Here is a 20246-nt window from a genome sequence, read left to right as displayed (position 1 = left end):
TCTGCAGGAAAATGTGGCTGAGAGCAGATCATTTTATGGGTTGTGTAACATGTTGGGGAGAAGACTGATATATGCACAATTTTGTAGTGCTTACACACCAACGTCAGAGACCCACTCTTCAGTACCTAAAGTGTTCAAGAAATTCATAGAAAATAGTCTTGCAGTCTTTTTTTTAACAGGCAGAGGTAGACAGTGAGAGAGAGAGATACAGAGAGAAAGTTCTTCCTTCCATTGGTTCACTCCCCAAATGGTTGCTATGGCTGGTGTGCTGTGATGACCTGAAGCCAGGAGCTAGGTGCTTCCTCCTGGTCTCCCATGCAGGAGCAGGGCCTAAGGACTTGGGCCATCCTCCATTGCCCTCCAGGGCCACAGCAGAGAACTGTATGGAAAATGAGCAACCGGGACTAGAACCTGGAGTACCGGTGCCGCAGGTGGAGGATTAGCCTAGTGAGCTGCAGCACTGGCCAGCCTATGCAGTCTTTAATGCTAGTCCAAGGGGCAAGCATTTGGCATGGCAGTTAAGATGCCACTTGGGATGCAGGCACCCTTTTTTTTTTTTTACAGAGTGGACAGTGAGAGAGAGACAGAGAGAAAGGTCTTCCTTTGCCATTGGTTCACCCTCCAATGGCCGCCGCAGCTGGCACGCTGCAGCCGGCGCATTGTGCTGATCCGATGGCAGGAGCCAGGTACTTCTGGTCTCCCATGGGGTGCAGGGACCAAGTACTTGGGCCATCCTCCACTGCACTCCCTGGCCACAGCAGAGAGCTGGCCTGGAAGAGGGGCAACTGGGACAGAATCCGGCGTCCCAACTGGGACTAGAACCCGGTGTGCCGGTGCTGCAAGGTGAAGAATTAGCCTAGTGAGCCGCGGCACTGGCCGATGCAGGCATCTTATTTTTGAGTGCCTGTGTTTGAGTCTTTGCTCTGCTTCCAGTCTTTACTTCTGGTTACTGTTCACCTGGGGATGCAGATGATGGCTCAAGTATTTTTGGCTCTGCCACCTACATGGGAGACCCAGGTTGAATCCTCAGTTCCTGGCTTTGCCTGACTCAGCACTGGGTCTTGTGGGCTTTTGGGAGTGAATCAGTCAACAAAAGTTCTCTCCCTTTGTCTTTTTGTCCTTGTCTCTTTTTGTCATTCAAATACAAAGGATGACTTTTTAAATAAGAATACTGGTTCCAGACTAGGAAAAACTGTGCCTGTGTCTTCTCTTTCCAGAGTCATCTGTATTAGGATGCCCAGACCTGGCTGTCTTCCTAACTGTCCTGAGGAGACAGCTCAGCCCTCATTGCTCACTAGACAAGATGAGGCAATGGACCCTCATTCCTCAGACATGTCCTACAGCAGGGGTCCAAGTCCAGTGAGTTCTGTGGGACACAGTGGGTGCAAGAGGTACTGTAGGAAGCAAGGTTTCCTCTTGGGCAGGACTGGCAGGGCAGTTGGGATAATTTGACTAGTCACCCAAAAGAAAAGTGTCAGTACAAACACCTGAATTCTAAATCCTGGCTCACGAGTAGCATTCAGGAACTAACAGTAAGAACTGTGCATTCCTTTTCCAATGTTTCTTTTTTTAAAAAAAGATTATTTGAAGACAGAGTTACAGGGAGAGAGGGAGTGAAAGAGATGGCGAGGGCGAGGGGGAGGGGGAGGGCGAGGGGGAGGGAGGAGGAGGGAGGGAGAGGGAGGGAGAGGGAGGGAGAGGGAGGGAGGGGGAGGGAGAGGGAGAGACATACAGAATATCTTCCATATGCTTGTTCATTCTCCAAATGGCTAGGAGCTTCTTCTGGGTTTCCCACATGGTCAAAGGGGCTCATTCACTTAGGCCATACTCTACTGCTTTTCCAGGTGCATTAGCGGAGAGCTGGATCACAAGTGGAGCAGCCAGAACTTCAACAGGTGCTCCTATGGGATGCTGGTGTTGCAGGCTGTGACTTGACCTGCTATGCCACAGCACTGACGCCTACAATGTTTCTTAGTCTGAATGTTTTCATGTCTATTTTCTGTATCACAAGGTTAAATGAAGATATTTATATATTTATGCGATCCTTCAAAAATATGAGGGAAACAAACTTTGAAATTTGTTTTCATCCTGCATTTCCACAAACTTCTTGAAGTATTCCCAGACTTTCTTACTGCTGCACTAAGCATAAAGTATCAAATAAATGTGTAATTATCAATAACTTGGTAATATATATTCAATCCTAGAAACAATTGAGAAAAGCCAGGTAAATGATTAAAATGCCCATAAACTTTAACACATTAAATGCCAGCTCAAGCAAGGACTTAGGAAATGAATATAGGAAGTTTCTTTAGAGACTCTTGCTAACTGAGAAAATGCAGATAGTCTCAGATGCTCGGCATAGAAAATGGAATTCTCCATGCTTTTCATATTGCTGCAATGGACTCAAAGAATCACATTGGGATTTGTGAACATGGAGAACAGAAGTCTGAATTTTATGTAAAGATCCTGCATCTTGGTATTCAGCAGCAAGAAGCAGAGGTGAGCGGTCCTTGGAGAACATTCCAGGTGCACTTACTTTTCTCCTATTTTTCTCCTATTTGCATCAGCAAGTCATCAGAGACTGGGCTACATGGGCCTACAGGCTAATTAGGAGCTCTTTGCATTGAGCCCCTGAGGTCCTCTCAGCACAAACAATGAGCAGAGCCTCCAGACCGTGATGTTGCAGTGGAAATATAATGGTCACTCCTCTCCACGTGAGTGTCTGCATCAGGAAGCCCCAGACTGAGTCTGTCTCCTTCCCTGTCCTGAGTCCAAAGCCTGAGGCTCCCTTGAATTCCAGGCAGCAGAGCAGCAATGGAGCCATCATCCTTGGTCATGACTCTGCTCAGACTCAGCACAGCCCAGTAAGTGCTGAGGGAGACAGTGGAAGTTGATGGGGCTGTCAGGAACACTGTTTCCTCATTATCAGGACAAGCAGGACAGCTGGGGTAGACAGCTGGGAGGGAAACCATAGACAATTTCAGCTCAGAGGCCTGTGCCAGTTTATGTTCTTGGTTCTTATTAGGGTCTGAGATTTCTCATTTTGAATTCCCCCCCCCCCCACAGTAGATCTCAGTCCCTCTGGCAGCCCCTTCATGACAGCAGCCTGCGCATACCTCTAAACTGTCCCCTGAGCACTCAGCAATGTCATGAAGGTGATGGTGAGGAGGAGGGGAAGGATGCCATGTCCCTATCATCAAATAGCTTTATTGAGGGCTTCCTAAGTGCCAGGCTCTGAACCCTAGATTCTAAGTAGCTTGTTTCATTGCATCAACATAAAATCATGTTCTGTTGCCCACATTTATTTTTGTCTTACAAAAGAAATGAGGAGCCCTGAGTTTTTATGTAACTCTTGCAAAGCTGTGGGGTAGAAACGGGTGAAGTCATGTTTGAGACAGGTGAGTAGTCTGACTGTAGACAGGAGGAGCATGTCTAGTATTCCCCTCTGATATAGCAGCCATCTCTTTCTCTTTCCTGTCACTCCAGGAAGGGACCCCAGTTCATTGTCATCTTACCTTGGGGTTTCTTGGTAGATCACAGTGGGCAGCAGTCTGATCTGGCTGAGTTCAAAGGCAAAGATCACAGAAAGATCACAGGGTCATTCTGGGGATATTCTCTCTCGATCTCGATCTCGATCTCGATCTCATTTCAAGATTTCAACTCAGCCATCCACTTTGTCCCCAACTCTTGAAATCACTCACTTAATCTGAGAAAGAGGCATGCAGTTTGGGTCTTGGGTTCCAAGACCAAGGAATGAATTAGCATTGCCTTTAGGCAGCTGAAGTTAGAGAACTGTAATTCAACTATCAGGAAGGTGTGTCATGACAATCTTTGAATTCTATATACGATGATGGGAACTCAAAGCTGGGTCTTCCCTGATCTCCCTCACTTCAACTACAGGCAAGAAAGTTTATGATCAGAAAAAACATAAAGGAGACTGACCAGGCCATGAAAGGAAACAGAATAAAAGCTTTAAAGAAATTTAAAGCAAACATCTCTTATATAGCAGTTTTTCTAAAAAAAAAAAAAAACTGAGGTTATAAGGGGTGTATATTAAAATATTTGAAAAATTCAGGTGGCTCTTAAAGTTCATTATTTTATGTCGTTGTCAGGTGCCTAGTGTATCAGTGTTACATATGTGGTCACTGATATTACATGATTATATGTACACACATAAACTATTTTTATCAAGATTTGAAGTCCACAAAACAAATGAAAGGAGTTATATATTAAAGGATGCTAAAAGACAAATGGGAGTGGGCATATAGCATTGTGGTTAAGATGCCCACCTCCCACACTGGCATGCCTGGGTTGGATTCCCGGATCTGGCTCCTCACTCCAGATTCCTGCTACTGCAGATGATAGGAAGTAGTGGTGATGATCAAATATTGGGGTTCCTGCCACACATGTGGAAGACCTGGATTGAATTCCATCTCCCAAAGCTTCCGCATGGGAGAAGTCACAGCCATGGTAGTCATTTGGGGCAGTGAACCAGTGGAGGAAAACTCTCAAATGTCTATCCATCTGTGTCTCTGCCTCTCAAAACAAGTAGATACACAATGCTTGAGTGACTACTTCCATCTACAAAGGAGGGCAATCAGAAGAGCTAAGAATGATAAAACCCTAGAGGGCAACTGATACCCAGCAATATTTCGTGATTGTGAATACCCAACTTTAATTTGGTGGTTAGATAATGCAGTTCTAGCTCTTCAGGGTATTATACTTTGTTTAAGTCATGTAAATTATACTGTTGATTACAAGAAAATAACGTATATAGCACACTGTTAGCAAGAATCTTTTTCTAAACAAGGAAAGACACTTTATATCCTTCCTTTTTAAAAGTAAAAGGTGCTTCACCAAAAGAAAATTTAGCAAGCAGAAAAGCAAAAGACCCTAGCTTAACAGAAATATAAGCAAGTGTTATAGTCATTGAATAGAAAGATGACCATTTCACCCATAGATAGTAAATGTTAAAGTAATCACTGATCATTAAGAGTACAGTAGTATAACATAATGTAGATTAAAAATATATTATCTCAAAAAGGAAAGAAAGTGAGCGAGGGAGGGAATGAAGAGTGAATATCATTATATTGTATCTGTGAACAAAATTACATCCACTAAAACTAAAAAACTAAAAATAATTTCAAAGAATAGGTTATAATTGATTGTTATCATGGACTTAGTCCTTCTAATGTTTATGGTCTTCTAAAATTTTCATTTGAGTGTCTCTAAAGTAGATGTGCATAGAAGGAGGTGAGTAACATGGAAACCAATCATGAAAGCACCCTCAGAAGCCTGAGTGTGTCATGCTTGAGAAGACTGGAAGAAGTTGTATGCTCACCAATGTGAATAAGAGTGGGAAAACACATCATAAAAATTATAAATTTCTAAACGGAATAGTACCAAGTAACATTTTCTTTTAAATCCATTTATTGTATAAAGCTTAGAGTTACTCTTGAACTACATCTGTGACTAGTTGAGTTCAAAACATATACAGAGTGCTGGGTGACTGTTATCTGTTTACTTTTACCAACACTATTTTCTTTTCCAGAAGAAATGCAGGTTATTATATTGAAACACAAAATCTTACACGTGTCTCAGAATTCCATATCTTGGGATTCTCGGAGGATCCAGACCTACAGCCCCTCATTTTTGTGCTGTTCCTGTCCATGTACTTGGTCACAGTGCTCGGGAATCTGCTCATCATCCTGGCTGTCACCTTAGGCTCCCACCTGCACACCCCCAAGTACTTCTTCCTCTGCAATCTGTCCTTGGCTGACACGGGTCTCACCTCTACCACAGTTCCCAAGGTGATTGTGGACGTCTACACTCACAGCACAGTCATCTCCTATGTGGGCTGCCTGACACAGTTGTCTTTTTCCATCACCTTTGGATGCATGGATGATTTGCTTCTGACAGTGATGGCCTATGACAGGTTTGTCGCCATCTGCCACCCTCTTGATTACCAGGTCATCATGAACCCCCACCACTGTGGTTTCTTAGTTTCAGTGACAGTTGTGGGAAGTGTTTTGGATTCCCTGTTGCACAGTTGAATGGTCTTGCAAGTTACCTGCTTCAAGGATTTTGAAATTTCCAGTTTCTTCTGTGATCCTTCTCAGCTTATCAACCTCACCTGCCTTGACACGATCACCCATGACATATTTGTTTGTTTTGTTGGTGTCGTATATGCTTTTCTCCCTATGTCAGCACTCCTCTTCTCTTATTATAAAATAGTTTCCTCCATTCTGAGGGTCCCATCACCAGGTGGGAAGTACAAAGCCTTCTCTACCTGTGGCTCTCATCTGACAGTTGTTTGCTTATTTTATGGAACAGGCCTTGAGGTCTCAGTTCAAATTTCTCACTTTCTCTGGGGCAGGGTGCCTGGGCTTCAGTGGTGTACACTCTGGTCACCCCCATGCTCAACCCCTTTATCTACAGCCTGAAGAACAGGGACATCAAGAGGGCCATCTGGAGGCTCCTCAGCAACACAGTCTCTGTGCCATGCATTTGGGGTACTAGTTGAAAAGTAGCTAATCTGAGTGTCTATAACTACAAATCTCACCTCTCACATTCCATGGTGTTTGAGGCTCTTGTTCTCTCCATATATTGCGTGTTAAATTGCCCTCTTTTGGTCTTTTTGGTGGGGAGCATTATAGAATATTTGTTCATGTTAACCACCGCATGTATTTTTTTTTTTTGGACAGGCAGAGTTAGTGAGAGAGAGAGACAGAGAGAAAGGTCTTCCTTTTCTGTTGGTTCACCCCCTCAAATGGCCACTATGGCCGGTGGGCTGTGCTAATCCAAAGCCAGGAGCCAGGCGCTTCCTCCTGGTCTCCCATGTAGGTGCAGGGCCCAAGGACCTGGGCCATCCTCCACTGCACCTCCGGGCTAGAGTAGAAAGCTGGACTGGAAGAGGAGCAACTGGGACTAGAACCCAGGGTGCCAGCTCCACGGGCGGAAGATTAGCCAAGTGAGCCATGCAACTGGCCAACCACCGCATGACTTAATCCTTTGACACTATGGTGCTTTCTGTAGGTTACTGTTGCTGATGCAGACATCCTAGACAGATGAACAACTCTCTTTTTTAATTTATTTGACAGTCAGAATTACAGACAGTGAGACAGAGAGAGACAGAGAGAAAGGTTTTCCTTCCATTGGTTCACTCCCCAAATGGCCGTTACGGTCAGAGATGCACCAATCCGAAGCCAGGAGCCAGGTGCTTCTTCCTGGTCTCCCATGTGAGTGCAGGGCCCAAGCACTTGGGCCATCCCCCACTGTTTTCCCAGGCTATAGCAGAGAGCTGGACTGGAAGAGGAGCAACAGGGACTAGAACTGACGCCCATACAGAATGGCAGCACCATGCTCTTTTTTTTTAAGATTTATTTACTTGAAAGAGTTACAGAAGGAGAGGGAGAGGGAGATGGGTGCAGTGTCCCAAAGATTTGAGCCATCTTCCATTGCTTTCCCAGGCCACAGCAGAGAGCTGAATTGGAAGTGGAGCAGCTGGGACTTGAACTGGTGCCCATATGGGATGCTGGCACTGCAAGCGGTGGCTTGACCTGCTATGCCACAATGCTTGCCCCTCCTTTTTTGTTTTTAAAGTTTCCATATTTTCCAAAATTCATATGTATCTTACACATATGTGTGTCATCCTTCGCTATCTGTGAGAATATGTAGTACTGCTCATATTTAGGGAACACCAGGGAGCTTTAGCTATACTCAGGACTGGGCCTCTCCACCAGAGATTCTGATTTCTTCAAGTGTATGAAGACTGAGAAGAGAATTTCTAAGGCACCCTAAGTGTATGATGAAAACCGACAACAATTTTTTTAGGAGCTTCATTGTAGGTGATGAGCTACTTTTCTCTGTTTCAGGATTTTCCTTCTTTGTGTGACTTTGCACAGTTTGATTATAATTTGTTTTGGTGTTAGTCTTTTGGATTTATTATAATTGGAGATCATTGAGCTTCTTGAATGTCTATGTCTACTTCCTTCTTCAAATTTGGGAAGTTTTAAATTTTAGTCATTATTTCATCATGTTGGTTTTCTGCTGCATGCTCTCTCTCTACTTATTGTGGAACTCCCAGAATGCATATGTTGGTCCTCTTATAGTATCCCTTAAATCTGACTCTTTTACTTCTTTTCATTCTTTTTCCCTCTGTTCTTTTGACTTAATAGTTGAAAAAAAGAACAACTCAATCTGAAGACAAAGTTTTGATTAGTTGAGTCTAGCAGTGATTGTAAAGTCTAAACACTTTTTGAGTTAAAAACAGGGGAAGCTGGGTATGATTCACTAATGTGACAAAGAAATTAATATGAGATATTAATAAAGGAAAAGGTGTGAGTGGCAAATGGGCACGCCCTGTAATACTACCTCATAATTTGTTTTATATGTTTAAATCTATTCTGATATAAAAGTTTAAAGGTACAACTGTCAGTAAAAATAATTTGGATGGTTAAGAACATGGTTGAGTCTCTCTTCTTGATACAGTCTGCTTTTGAACACTGTATTTTTATTCCAATTTAGTTATTTTATGCTTTATCTCCAGTATTTGTTTCTTTTATAGTTTACATCTCTTTATTTTATTATCATTTTGTTCATACATAGTTTTCATGATTTGTCTGTGTTACCTGTTAATATATTGACAATTTTTAAGATGGTTATTTTGAACTTGCTGTGGGATAATCAAATATCTCCATTTCTCTGCAGGTGGTTTATTTCTGCAGATAAAATTTGTTCCTTCATGCCTTATTTGTTTCTATGCATTGCTTGTGTTCTCTGCTGAGATTGGAGTCTTAGAAAAATCAGGAGGGGCTGGCTCTGTGGCATAATGGGTAAAGCCACTGCCTGCAGTGCCAGCATCCCATATGGGTGCTGGTTCAAGTCCTGGCTGCTCCACTTCTGATCCAGCTTTCTGCTATGGCTTGGAAAAACAGTAGATGGCCCAAGTCATGTCTGTGGGAGATCTGGAAGAAGCTTCCAGCTCCTGGCATTGGCTCGGTGCAGGTCTGGGAAGTGCTGCCAATTGGGAAGTGAACCAGTGAATGGAAGACCTCTCTCTTCCTCTGGGTCTCCTCTCTCTCTGTCACTCATTAAATCAAATAAATCATTTTTTTTAAAAAAAAGATAAATCAGGCTCTCCCAGTCCTTATGGATTGGCTTCATGAAGGGAAAGACGTCTACTGGTAGTCATATTGGACATTCTGGGGAACCCTCAAGCCTTTCTGGGGAGGCTTTGTCTCAGGGCTTGTGTGTGTGGTTTTGCAGTTAGAGAGCTTTGCCATTGTCCTCAAGAGAGCATCATCTTCTCTTCCACTTGGTGTCTGCCTGTGGCACTGCAGTTCCTCTGGGGGTTGTTCCTAGCTGCCCTCCCTTATTCTCTGTGCCCCACACAGCAATGTCATTACCATAAGTGTTCAAGTCAGGCCAGGTATCAACTCCTTCCTCAGGCCTTTCTGAGAAGACAGAACTTTGAACACTCCACCTGCTCTTTCTCTTCCACAAGAGATGTTAGGAGTTGAGGATTTTCTCTCTGCCATACTGCCTCTGGGCAGGGAGGGCCTTGTTGTGCACATGCAGTGAGATCTCTAATGCACTTGGACACAGCTCTTTCAGGTTTTGTGCACACCTAGGATGATACAGTCTCTTAGGCAGTTTGTTAGAGACCTGACACAGGCATTTTGTCCCTGTATATTAAGTCGTGCCATCACGTGGGAAATGAAGACCTGGGCTTCCTATTCTGTATGTCACTGATATCACTGTGGCCAAATGCATATTTTTCAATCTTAATGAGCTGACAACACTCATTAAAAAAATCTAAAGAAAATGCATTATGGAGTGAAATGAGTACTACCTTGGTAATCAGAAAAAAGAAATCACTGGGAACATTTGTTGTGGGCATTTGTGCAGTGACCCAGCAATGGGATTTATCTTTCTCTGGTTGTCTTTGTCTCATCCTCTCTGCATTTCAAATGGATACAAATAAATAAAAAGACTGCTGGTCTCAGCACAGTGAAGACTGTACCTGTGTACCTGTGTGTCCTCCTTCCAGAATCATGTGTGTTAGAGGTGGCAGGGCTACACGTCATCCAACAGTCCTGAGGAGAGAGCCTCAGCCCTCCATGCTCACTGGGCAGGAATGGGAAATGGACACTCATCCTCTACTCATGCCCCACAGCAAAGGAGCCCATACTGTGAGTTCTGTAAGACAGAGAGCTTGCAAAAGGGACTATTGGAAGCATGGTTTCCTTATGTGCAGGTCTAGCAGGGTATTTGTGATAATTAGACTGACTAGCCCCCAAAGAAAAGTGTCAGTGCAAAGACCCAAATTTAAAAGTTTGGTTCATGGGTAGCATTTTGAATTATCAGTGGGAATTCTGCTTTCCTTTTATAGTGCTTCTTTCAAGAGTAACTCATCATGTTTACATAACTATTTACTGCATCACAAGGTTAAATGCAGATATGTTTACATGTATGGGGTCCTTCAAAAGTACAAGGAAATGCCTATTTTGAACCTTTCTTTCAATTCTATTTCCCATGAACTTTTAAAAATTATTCCTTGGCTTTCTTTCAGCTGTTCCTAAGTAGCTAATCATAAGGTGCTAAATAAATAAGTAATACTTAATAGTCTTATAATATATAAAAATAATTCAAGGTCAGCACTGCAGCTCACTAAGCTAATCCTCAGCCTGCGGTGATGGCACTCTGGGTTCTAGTCCTGGTTGAGGCACTGGTTCTGTCCCTGTTGCTCTTCTTTCAGTCCAGCTCTCTGCTGTGGCCCGGGGAAGGCAGTGGAGGATGGCCCAAGTGTTTGGGCCCTTGCACCCACATGGGAAACCAGGAGGAAGCACCTGGCTCCTGGCTTCAGATTGGCACAGTGCACCGGCCATAGCACCCATTTTGGGGGTGAACCAATGGAAGGAAGACCTTTCTCTCTGTCTCTCTCTTTCTCACTAACTCTGCCTGTCAAAAAAAAAATAATTCAGTAAAGACACAATTTAGAAGAAGACTCATTTAAAAGATTAAAATACCAATAAGTGGGGCTGACATTCTAGCACAGTGGGTTAAGCTGCCCCCTGTGATACCAGCATCCCACATGGGAGACTGAGTCCCATCTGCTCCATTTCTGAGCCAGCTCCTTGCTAAGGCACCTGGGGAAGCACCAGTTATGGCCCAGACACTAGGATACAGAAGCAGCTCCTGGTTCCTGGCTTTGGCTTGGCCCAGCCCCAACCATTGTGGCCATTTTGGGGGTGAACCAATGTGTGGAAGATCGATCGCTCTTTGTCTCTTCCTCTCTTTGTCACTCTGCCTTCCAAAGTAAATAAATAAATCTATTAAAATGAAAAACAAACCTATTTTTTTTTGACAGGCAGAGTGGACAGTGCGAGAGAGACAGAGAGAAAGGTCTTCCTTTGTCATTGGTTCACCCTCCAATGGCCACCACGGCTGGTGCGCTGTGGCCGGCGCATTGTGCTGATCTGAAGCCAGGAGCCAGGTGCTTCTCCTGGTCTCCCATGCGGGTGCAGGGCCCAAGAACTTGGGCCATCCTCCACTGCACTTTTGGGCCATAGCAGAGAGCTGGCCTGGAAGAGGGGCAACCGGGACAGAATCTGGTGCCCCGTCCAGGTCTAGAACCCGGTGTGCCAGTGCTGCAGGCAGAGGATTAGCCTATTGAGCCTACTGAGCCAAAAACCTATAGAAAATGCCCATAAATCTCCAACCCATAAAATAGCAACTAAAGCAAGAGCTTAGGAACTGAAAACAGGGACCTGTCTTTGGAGAATAATGTTAACTTAAAAGGTCCTTATTTCCAATCATTGAAAATGCAGAACATGGTAATGCTATATTTGTAGGTGTTGATTTCATCACTATGTGTTTGGAGCTAAGATCCTGTTTATCAAAATTTGAAACCCACCAAAGACAAGGTGAGGAGTTACATATTGAATGATTGTACAGGACAAACAGGATTTGGCCCATAGCTTGGTGGTGAAGACGCCCATCACCCCCTTGTGGAGTACTGAGTTTTGATTCCTGGCTCTGAATATTGACTGCAGCTTCCTGCTAATGCAGACAACAGAACATAGCAGGGATGGGCAAAGTAACTGGGTTGCTGCACACATGTGGAAAAATCTGCATTGAGTTCCAAGTCCTAGTTCTGTCTTGGACCAGCCACAGATACTGCAGCTTTGGGGGAATGAGCCAGTGGATGAAAGTTTTCTCAGGCCCTGTCTCTGCCCATCAAAAAAGCAGATAAACAATATCTGAGTGAGCACTTACATCTACACAGCATGGAACAGAAAAACCAAGCATTGGTAAAACTTGGATGACAATGGACACAAAATTTCCTAATTGTGAGCCATCCACTTCAATTTAGTGTTTAGACAAAGCACTGGCAGCTCTTACAGAGCATTTATAAACATTCTTAATTAAGGATATATGCACCATTGTTTAGAAAATTAAGGCATTTTACTGCTAATTTCCTTCACGTTCATGTGTTTGTCAGTTCCTAATGTGCTTGGTTGCCTAACATTGTTCAGTTGAGTGTCTCTGAAGCAGGTTGAGTATAAAAGGAGCTGAATAACATGGAAACCAATCATGGATGATCCCTAAGAAGACTGAGTTTGAAATCACTGAGAGAGGTGACAGACATTGAACAGTGCAAAAGTGTAAATATGAGGAGGTCTTCAAAAACTTTGTGGGGGCAGGTGCTATGATGTAGTAGGTTAAGCCTCCACCTGTAGAGCTGGTATCCTATGTGGGCACTGGTTAGTGTCCTGACTGCTCTACTTCTGATCTAGCTCTCTGCCTATGGCCTGGAAAAGCAGTGGAGGATTACCCAAGTGCTTGAGCCCCTGCTACTCTCATGAGAGAGCTAGAAGGGGCTCTTGGCACCTGGCTTCAGATCAGCTCAGATCTGGCTGTTGTAGCCATCTGGAGAGTAAATCAGAGGATAGAAGATCTTTGTGTCTCTCCCTCTGTGTCTGTGATTGTACCTCTCAAATAAATAAAATCTGTTTTAAAATGGGGTGGGCGCTGTGGTGCAGTGGGTTAATGCCCTGGCCTGAAGTGCCGGCATCCCATATGGGTGCTGGTTCAAGACCCAGCTGCTCCACTTCTGATACAGCTCTCTGCTATGGCCTGGGAAAGCAGTAGAAGATGGTCCAGGTCCTTAGTCCCCTGTACCTGGTGGGAGACCAGGAAGAAGCCCCTGGATCCTGGCTTTGGGTTGGCGCAGCTCCAGCTGTTGCAGCCAATTGAGGAGCTAACCATTGGATGGAAGACCTCTCTCTCTGTCTCTGCCTCTCTCTCTCTCTCTCTCTCTCTCTCTCTCTCTCTCTCTCTCTCTGCCTCTCCTCTTTTTCTGTGTAACTCTGACTTTCAAATAAATAAATTAATTTAAAAAAACTTTGTGGAATATACATCATGAAACAAAATAGGAATTTCAAAATCATACTGCACCAAGAAAACTTTTCATTTATTCCACACACCTGAGTTACCTTTGTGTTATACACATGACCAGCTGAAATGAAAATATCTACAGGTGCTATGTGACAATTCATCTGCGTCATTTTACCAACACTCTTTTCTCTTCCAGAAGGAGTAGGGGTGACATTGAAAAAATCTCACACATGTCTCAGAATTCCATCTTACGGGCTTCTCAGAAGATCGAGACTTGCAGTCCCTCATTTTGGTGGTGTTCCTGTACATGTACCTGGTCACAGTGCTCAGAAACCTGCTGATCGCCCTGGCCATCAGCTCATACTCCCACCTCCACTCCCCCATGTACTTCTTCCTCTGTAGCCTCTCCTTGGCTAACATGGGTTTCACCTCCTCCACAGTTCCTAAGATGATTGTGGACGTCCACACTCACAGCACAATCATCTCCTATGTGGGCTGCCTGACGCAGATGTCTCTCTTCATCATCTATGGATGCACAGATGATTTCATTCTGAATATCATGGCCTATGACCAATTTGTTGCCATCTTCTATCCTCTTCATTACAGGTCATCATGAACCCCCACCGCTGTGGCTTCTTGGTTTCAGTGTCGGTTGTGGCCAGCCTTTTGGATTCCCTGCTGCACAGTTTGATGGTCTTGCAAGTTACCTGCTTCAAGGATGTTGATATTTCCAGTTTCTTCTGTGACCCTTCTCAGCTTCTCAACCTCACCTGCCTTGACACCATCACCCATGACATATTCATTTATTTTACTGGCATCATGTAGGTTCCCTGCCTCAGGGATCCTTTACTCTTACTATGAACCTGTTTCCTGAGAGTCCCATCACTAGGTGGGAAGTACAAAGTCTTCTCCACCTGTGATTCTCACCTGTTGGTTGTTTCCTTGCTTTATGGAACAGGCCCGATTTCAGCTTTCTCACTTTCTCCCTGGCAGTGTGCAGTGGCCTCAGTGGTGGACAGTGTGGTCACTCTCACAGTCTGAGGAGCAGGGACATTGAGAGCACTATGCAGAGGTGCCTCAATAAAACAGTCTAATTTCAGTCCCTGTGTCCTCCCTTGGATGGGACTTTGGACAAGACAGCAAAGCCAAACATCTAGGGGCTGGTGCTGTGGTGCAACAGGTTATTGCCCTGTCCTGAAGTGCTGGCATCTCATATGGGCACTGGTTTGAGACCCAGCTGCTCCACTTCCCATCCAGCTTTCTGCTATGGGCTGGGAAAGCAGTAGATGATGGCCCAAGTGCTTGGGCCCCTGCACCCATGTGGGAGATCTGAAAAAAGCTCCTGGCTCCTGGCTTCTGATTGGCATAGCTCTGGCTGTTGCAGCCCATGAGAAATGAACCATAGGATAGAAGACCCTCCCCTCTCTCCCTCTCACTCTCCCTCTCCCTTCTCTGTGTAACTCTTTCAAATAAATACATCTTTTAAAAAAACTAGACATCTAGACCCAAGAATCTCACCTCTCTCATGTTTGAGACTCTCATGGCTTTCATCATTCTCCCCATCTCCTAAAGAAAATACATTCTGATGGGAAATGACTACTTACTTGATGAGGAAACACCAGAAGCCAGTGGGAAGCCAGTTTGGGCACAGAATGGCTAACACTGTCTGTGACATCATAGATTCTGCAGGAAGAAGGGAAACCATGGTTCCTCCTTTGGACTATATGATCATGGATACACCATGCAGCAGTATGATAGACACTGTGTAACTACACAATACAGAGAAACATCTGTCCATATGGCAGTTCTTCTGTAGGAACATTTGGCTGAGAACAGATGGTTTAGGGGTTGTGTAACATGATGGGACGAAGAGGAATACATATACAACCTTGTGGTGCTTCCAGAACATCAAAAGTACTCTTTAGTACCTAAAGTGCTCAAGAATAGCACAGGCAATTACAGCCAAATAGACAAATGGGATTACATCAAGCTGAGAAGCTTCTCCACTGCAGAAGAAACACTCAGCAAAGTGAAGAGGCAACTTATAGAATGGGAGAAAATATTTTCAGACTATGAAACTGATAAAGGATTAATATCCAGAATCTACACAGAGCTCAATTATCTCAACAACAAAGCAATCCAGTTGAGAAATAGTCAAAGAACTTGAACAGGCATTTTTCAAGAGAGGAAAATCAAATGGCCAACAGACACATGAAAAATATGCTCAGGATCACTAGGCATCAGGGAAATGCAAAACCACAATGAGGCCTTACCTCAACTCTGTTAGAATGGCTCTCATACAGAAATCAACAAACAGTAAGTGCTGGTGAGGATGTAGGGGAGAAGGTACCCTAATCTCTTGGTGGGAATGTAAACTAGTACAGCCATGTGAAAGTCAGTATGGAGATACCTCAGAAAGCTGAAAACAGATATGCCTGATGACCTAGCAATCCCACTGCTGGGAATTTACCCAAATGAAATGAAATCAGCATATGTAAGAGTTATCTGTACCTTTATGTTTATTGCAATTCAATTCACAATAAGCGAATCAACCAGATGTCCATCAGCTGATGACTGGATAAAGAAATTATGGTAAATATCCAGTATGGAGTACTATTCAGCTTTAATAGAGAATGAAATTCTATCATTTGCAACAGAATGGATGCAACTTGAAACCACTATACTTAGTGAAATAAGCCAGTCCCAAAAAGACAAATGCATATATTTTCCATGATCTGTGGTAATAGAGTACCAAAAATGTAATGTTTAGAAAACAAATCATATAGAAAACAAATCACTGATGATGACATTTTGAACTTCAACAATTGTTTACAGCCCTTGTATTTACTGTTGAGGAACAGGTTTTTTTCTTATTATTTTTGAACATACAATATTATGAATATAAAGTAAACTGAAAGTAGATCATTATAAAAATTAAGAGAAGGATTAGGAGAAGAAGGAAGTGGACGGGTGGGAGTATGGGTGTGAGGGAGGGAAGGCTAGGAAGTATCACTATGTTCCTAAATCTGTGTATACCTGTGTATACCTTAAGCAAAATTTAAAAAGCAATAATAATAAAAAAGAACTTATGAGAAAGACATCAACCTGTATATTCAGTCTTTAAGATGCTGGCCCCAGGAGAAGGTGTTTTGCACAGCAGTTAAGATGCCGCTTGGGATGCAGGCATCCCATAACTGAGTGCCTGGGTTTGAGCCCTGGCTCTGCTTCCATTGTCTGCCTCTTGCTAATGTGCACCCTGAGGTGAAGCAGACAATGGCTCAGGTGTTTTTGTCTCTGCCACCTACATGGGAATTCCTGGGTTTGTCTGGCTCAGCACTGGCTCTTATGGGCATTTGGGGAGTGAACAATAGATGGAAGTTCTATGTATCTCTTTGTATCTCTCTGCCATTTAAATATTAATAAATATTTAAAAATAATTAAATAGTACAAAGAATGTTGGTTTCATGCCAGTAAAATAGTATGTGTATGTCTTTCTCTGAGACTCACATGCATTAGGAGGGCCCATGCATAGCTGTTTTCCTGACAGTCTGAGGAGAAGGCCTCAGCCCTCATTGCTCACTGGACATAAAGGGAACAGTCTTTTGTTTCAGATTCCCCAGATGCTAATCTGTTGCTTGGCACAGAGGAGGCATAAAAAAAGGTAAATAATGAATAGACCTTTCCTTGGCTCACAATAGCTGGCCATACTTAGTAACACAGGTCCTATATCTCATTAGTAGCACCTGCAGCATTACTATTGTTTATAGTTATTCAAAAAATCAAGGCAGAGGTTGTTTTATGTAGAATAAAAAACCTAGAGAAGGGGCAAACATTTTGTGTGGGGTGAGACCTTTTTTTGAGTTGGATATCATTGTAGCTTCCCATGCCTTTGACAATGGTATACACTAACAAACTTGCTAGCTCTATAATGAGAGAATTCTGTATTTTATTTTATGTATTTTTAAGATTTATTTCAGAAGTTTAGTTATAGATGAGAGAGGGAGTGACAGAGAGAAAGATCTTGCATCCACTGGTTCACTGTCACAATGGCTGCAGCTGGGCCGATCCAAAAAGCCAGGAGCCAGGAGCTGCCTCTGGGTCTCCCATGTGGGAACAGGGACCCAAGAACTTGGGTAAACTTCTACAGCATTCCTAGGCCAGAACAGAGAGCTGGATCAGAAGAGGATCAGCCAGGACTTCAACCAGTGCCCACATGGGATGTTGGCACCACAGGTAGAGGCTTAGCCTACTATGTCACAGTGCCAGCCCCAAATTCTGTTTTAAAACCTCACAATGACCAAATATTCAGGTTCTAAACTTCCCTTAGATGCTACACCTGTCATAGATATGTGTGTTCTTCCTGTATCCAGTAGACAATGGAAGCACACAGGGGTGCAGAGATTCACATGCATTGTGTCTATAGTGGGTAAATGATCTGGGATGGAAACGCTGGTTTCCCCACTCCTTCTCAGAGCACTTTCTCCTTCACTGGAGTATACATCTTGTATACAAGATGAAACCTCTCACTGAGTAATCATGGGAGAATTATGACTAGATATAACCCTGGGATATATATTCAATGGCATATCTTAAGAATAAGAAGTTGTAGCTGATTATGATTGCCTTTTTATGGGGACAGCTGATGTAAATGATTAATAGTAAAATTGTCCATGCACTGAATATTGCAACTCAAACAACTCTATTCCATGCACATGTCTTATAGAAACTCTCATTTGTGTGATATGGAGACAGAAGAATTTTTGAAAGATGTTCCTCTCTCAGGCAATGACGGGAAGCAATCATAGTGTTTGAAGGAGACATGAGCACATCACAGAGAGACTTAAACCCAAACATCAATGTATACTTGTACATTTCATGGGCAAGAGGTATAGAATTCTACTCAGATGAGCTTCAAGCATTTTGCAGAAAAGTTTTAGAGAAAGCTATTGAGGGATTCAGAAATTAATACTGATTCAGAGGGGCAGGCATTGCTTGTGAAGCAGATTAAGCTGCTTCATCCATATTGCATTGCCTGATTCCAGACTTGGCTTACACATCTTCCAATTCAGCCTCTTGCTAATATGCCTGGGAGGCAGCAGATGATGGTCCAAGAACTTGGGTTCCTGCCACTCATGTGGGAGACATGGATGGGGTTCCTTGTTCCTGGCTTTGGCCTGGCACAACCCCAGCTGCTGTGGGGATTTAGGGAATGAACCACAGGATGGAAGATCAATCTCTCTTTCTCTATCATTTTTACTCCATGTCTCTCTGTCTTTCAAATAAAATAATCAACAGAAATTTTATAACAGATTTTAGAGTTTTTTCTTAAAACAGCTCTATAAAGGAGATAATCATTATTGATATTTTACAGAGGTGGTAACTATTGAGTGTATTTACATTATTTTCTGGAACTTTCTGTTTTGCATTTTTCACCATTCAAAGACAGTATAACCTAGCAAAATAATAAACTAGCATTGCCTTTAGTCAGCTGAAGTTAGAAAAATTACAATCCATGTTCTAGGAAGCAATGACATAAAAATCCTTGAATTATGCATAGGAAGTTTCAGACTCAGAGCTGTTTTTGGAGTTTTCCTGATATCACTCACCTCAAATGTAAATAAGAAGGTTAATCATAAGAAAAATGACCAAGCAGTATTGCTAGGCCACGAAATAATACATAATAAAAAATTTAAAAATGTTTCAAGTAAATAGCTCTCATCTATCAGGTATTTATAAAGATTCTAAGGGGAGCATACAAAGAAACCTGTAGATAATTTTAAAAATTCAAGTGGTTCTTAACATTTCACTGTTTCTAAACATTGACAGGTACAGAATGCACTAATGTTCCAATTGTGGTCATTGATTTCATAGGACTATGTGTATTTGGCAGTGACTTTTACAAAAATTTGAAGCCAAACAATGCCAAGCAGTGGAGTTATATATTAAATGGCACTAAGAGGCAAAAAGGAGTGAGTGTAAATAGCATAGTGGTTAAGGTGCCACCTCCCACACAGTACCTAGGGTTGATGACTAGCCCTGTTTCCTGACTCTTTCTTCCTGTGAATACAGATCCTGGCAGGCAGTGGTCAAATGGTTGAGTCTCTACTCAGGGGAGATCTGGATTGAGATAGGAATAAGAACTCACAATTCCTACCTTGTTCCAGCCACAGCCATCACTGGCATCTGCGGAGTGAAGCAGTGGATGAGAGTGCTGTCTCTCTTTCTCATCTCTGTCTCTCAAGAAAAGGAGCTAACAATAATAGAGTGAGCACATACATCCACAAAGGAGGGAGTCAGAAGAGCCAGCAATGGGTAGATCCCTGGAAGACAACAGGCACACAGCACAACAGCATTTCCTGGTTGTAAAGAATCAGCCTTAGCTTGGGGTCCAGACAATACATTCAGAGCTTTATAGAAGACTTATAAAACTTAGGAATGAATGGAATTTGTACCATTGTTGTAGATTTAAAAAAGGCATATTTAACTGTTTTTAAATTTCCTTTAATTCAACTGTTTTTCTTAAATACTAGATTGCATTTGACTGTGGCCATACACTTGTTAGGTCCAATGTTCTTGACTTTCTAACATTTGTGAGACTCTTTAAAGCTTTTGCACAGAGAGCGGAAGCACAGAAACCAATCATAAAAGATCTCTCAGAAGACTGAGTTTGTCACCATTGAAAAGATGACAGAATTTGGTCACCAAGTGTAAATATGAATGTTTCCCCCAGAAAATACAGGAAAATTTGTATCCTGAAAAAAAAAGCATGAATTTCACAACTGTGTTACAACAAGAAAACTCTTTTCTTTGAATACAACTTATTCTGTGAACGCTAGAGTTACCCT

The 20246-nt window shown here is 42.9% G+C and overlaps 2 long non-coding RNA genes across 3 annotated transcripts in view; one reads left to right on the top strand and one right to left on the bottom strand.

Moving 5' to 3' along the window:
- The window catches only part of LOC138845732 (uncharacterized), a 30817-nt gene extending 15315 nt beyond the window's left edge, over positions 1 to 15502 (bottom strand). Inside the window, exon 1 of one of the 2 annotated variants that reach the window (XR_011382914.1) lies at positions 15006 to 15502. This is a non-coding gene — a long non-coding RNA (uncharacterized lncRNA). Of the gene's footprint in view, positions 1 to 3515; positions 3848 to 15005 lie in introns of those variants that run through there. The other variant, XR_011382913.1, reaches the window with a different exon arrangement.
- Positions 14568 to 20246, top strand: part of LOC127488535 (uncharacterized) — a 53749-nt gene continuing 48070 nt past the window's right edge. The window contains exon 1 of the long non-coding RNA XR_011382912.1: positions 14568 to 15717. This is a non-coding gene — a long non-coding RNA (uncharacterized lncRNA). The remainder of the gene's footprint in view (positions 15718 to 20246) is intronic.

This window comes from Oryctolagus cuniculus, chromosome 16 (genome assembly GCF_964237555.1).
Source record: "Oryctolagus cuniculus chromosome 16, mOryCun1.1, whole genome shotgun sequence".
NCBI classification, from domain to species: domain Eukaryota; kingdom Metazoa; phylum Chordata; class Mammalia; order Lagomorpha; family Leporidae; genus Oryctolagus; species Oryctolagus cuniculus.
Note: the sequence above shows the minus strand (reverse complement) of the source record. Positions and strands in the feature narration are given on the sequence as shown.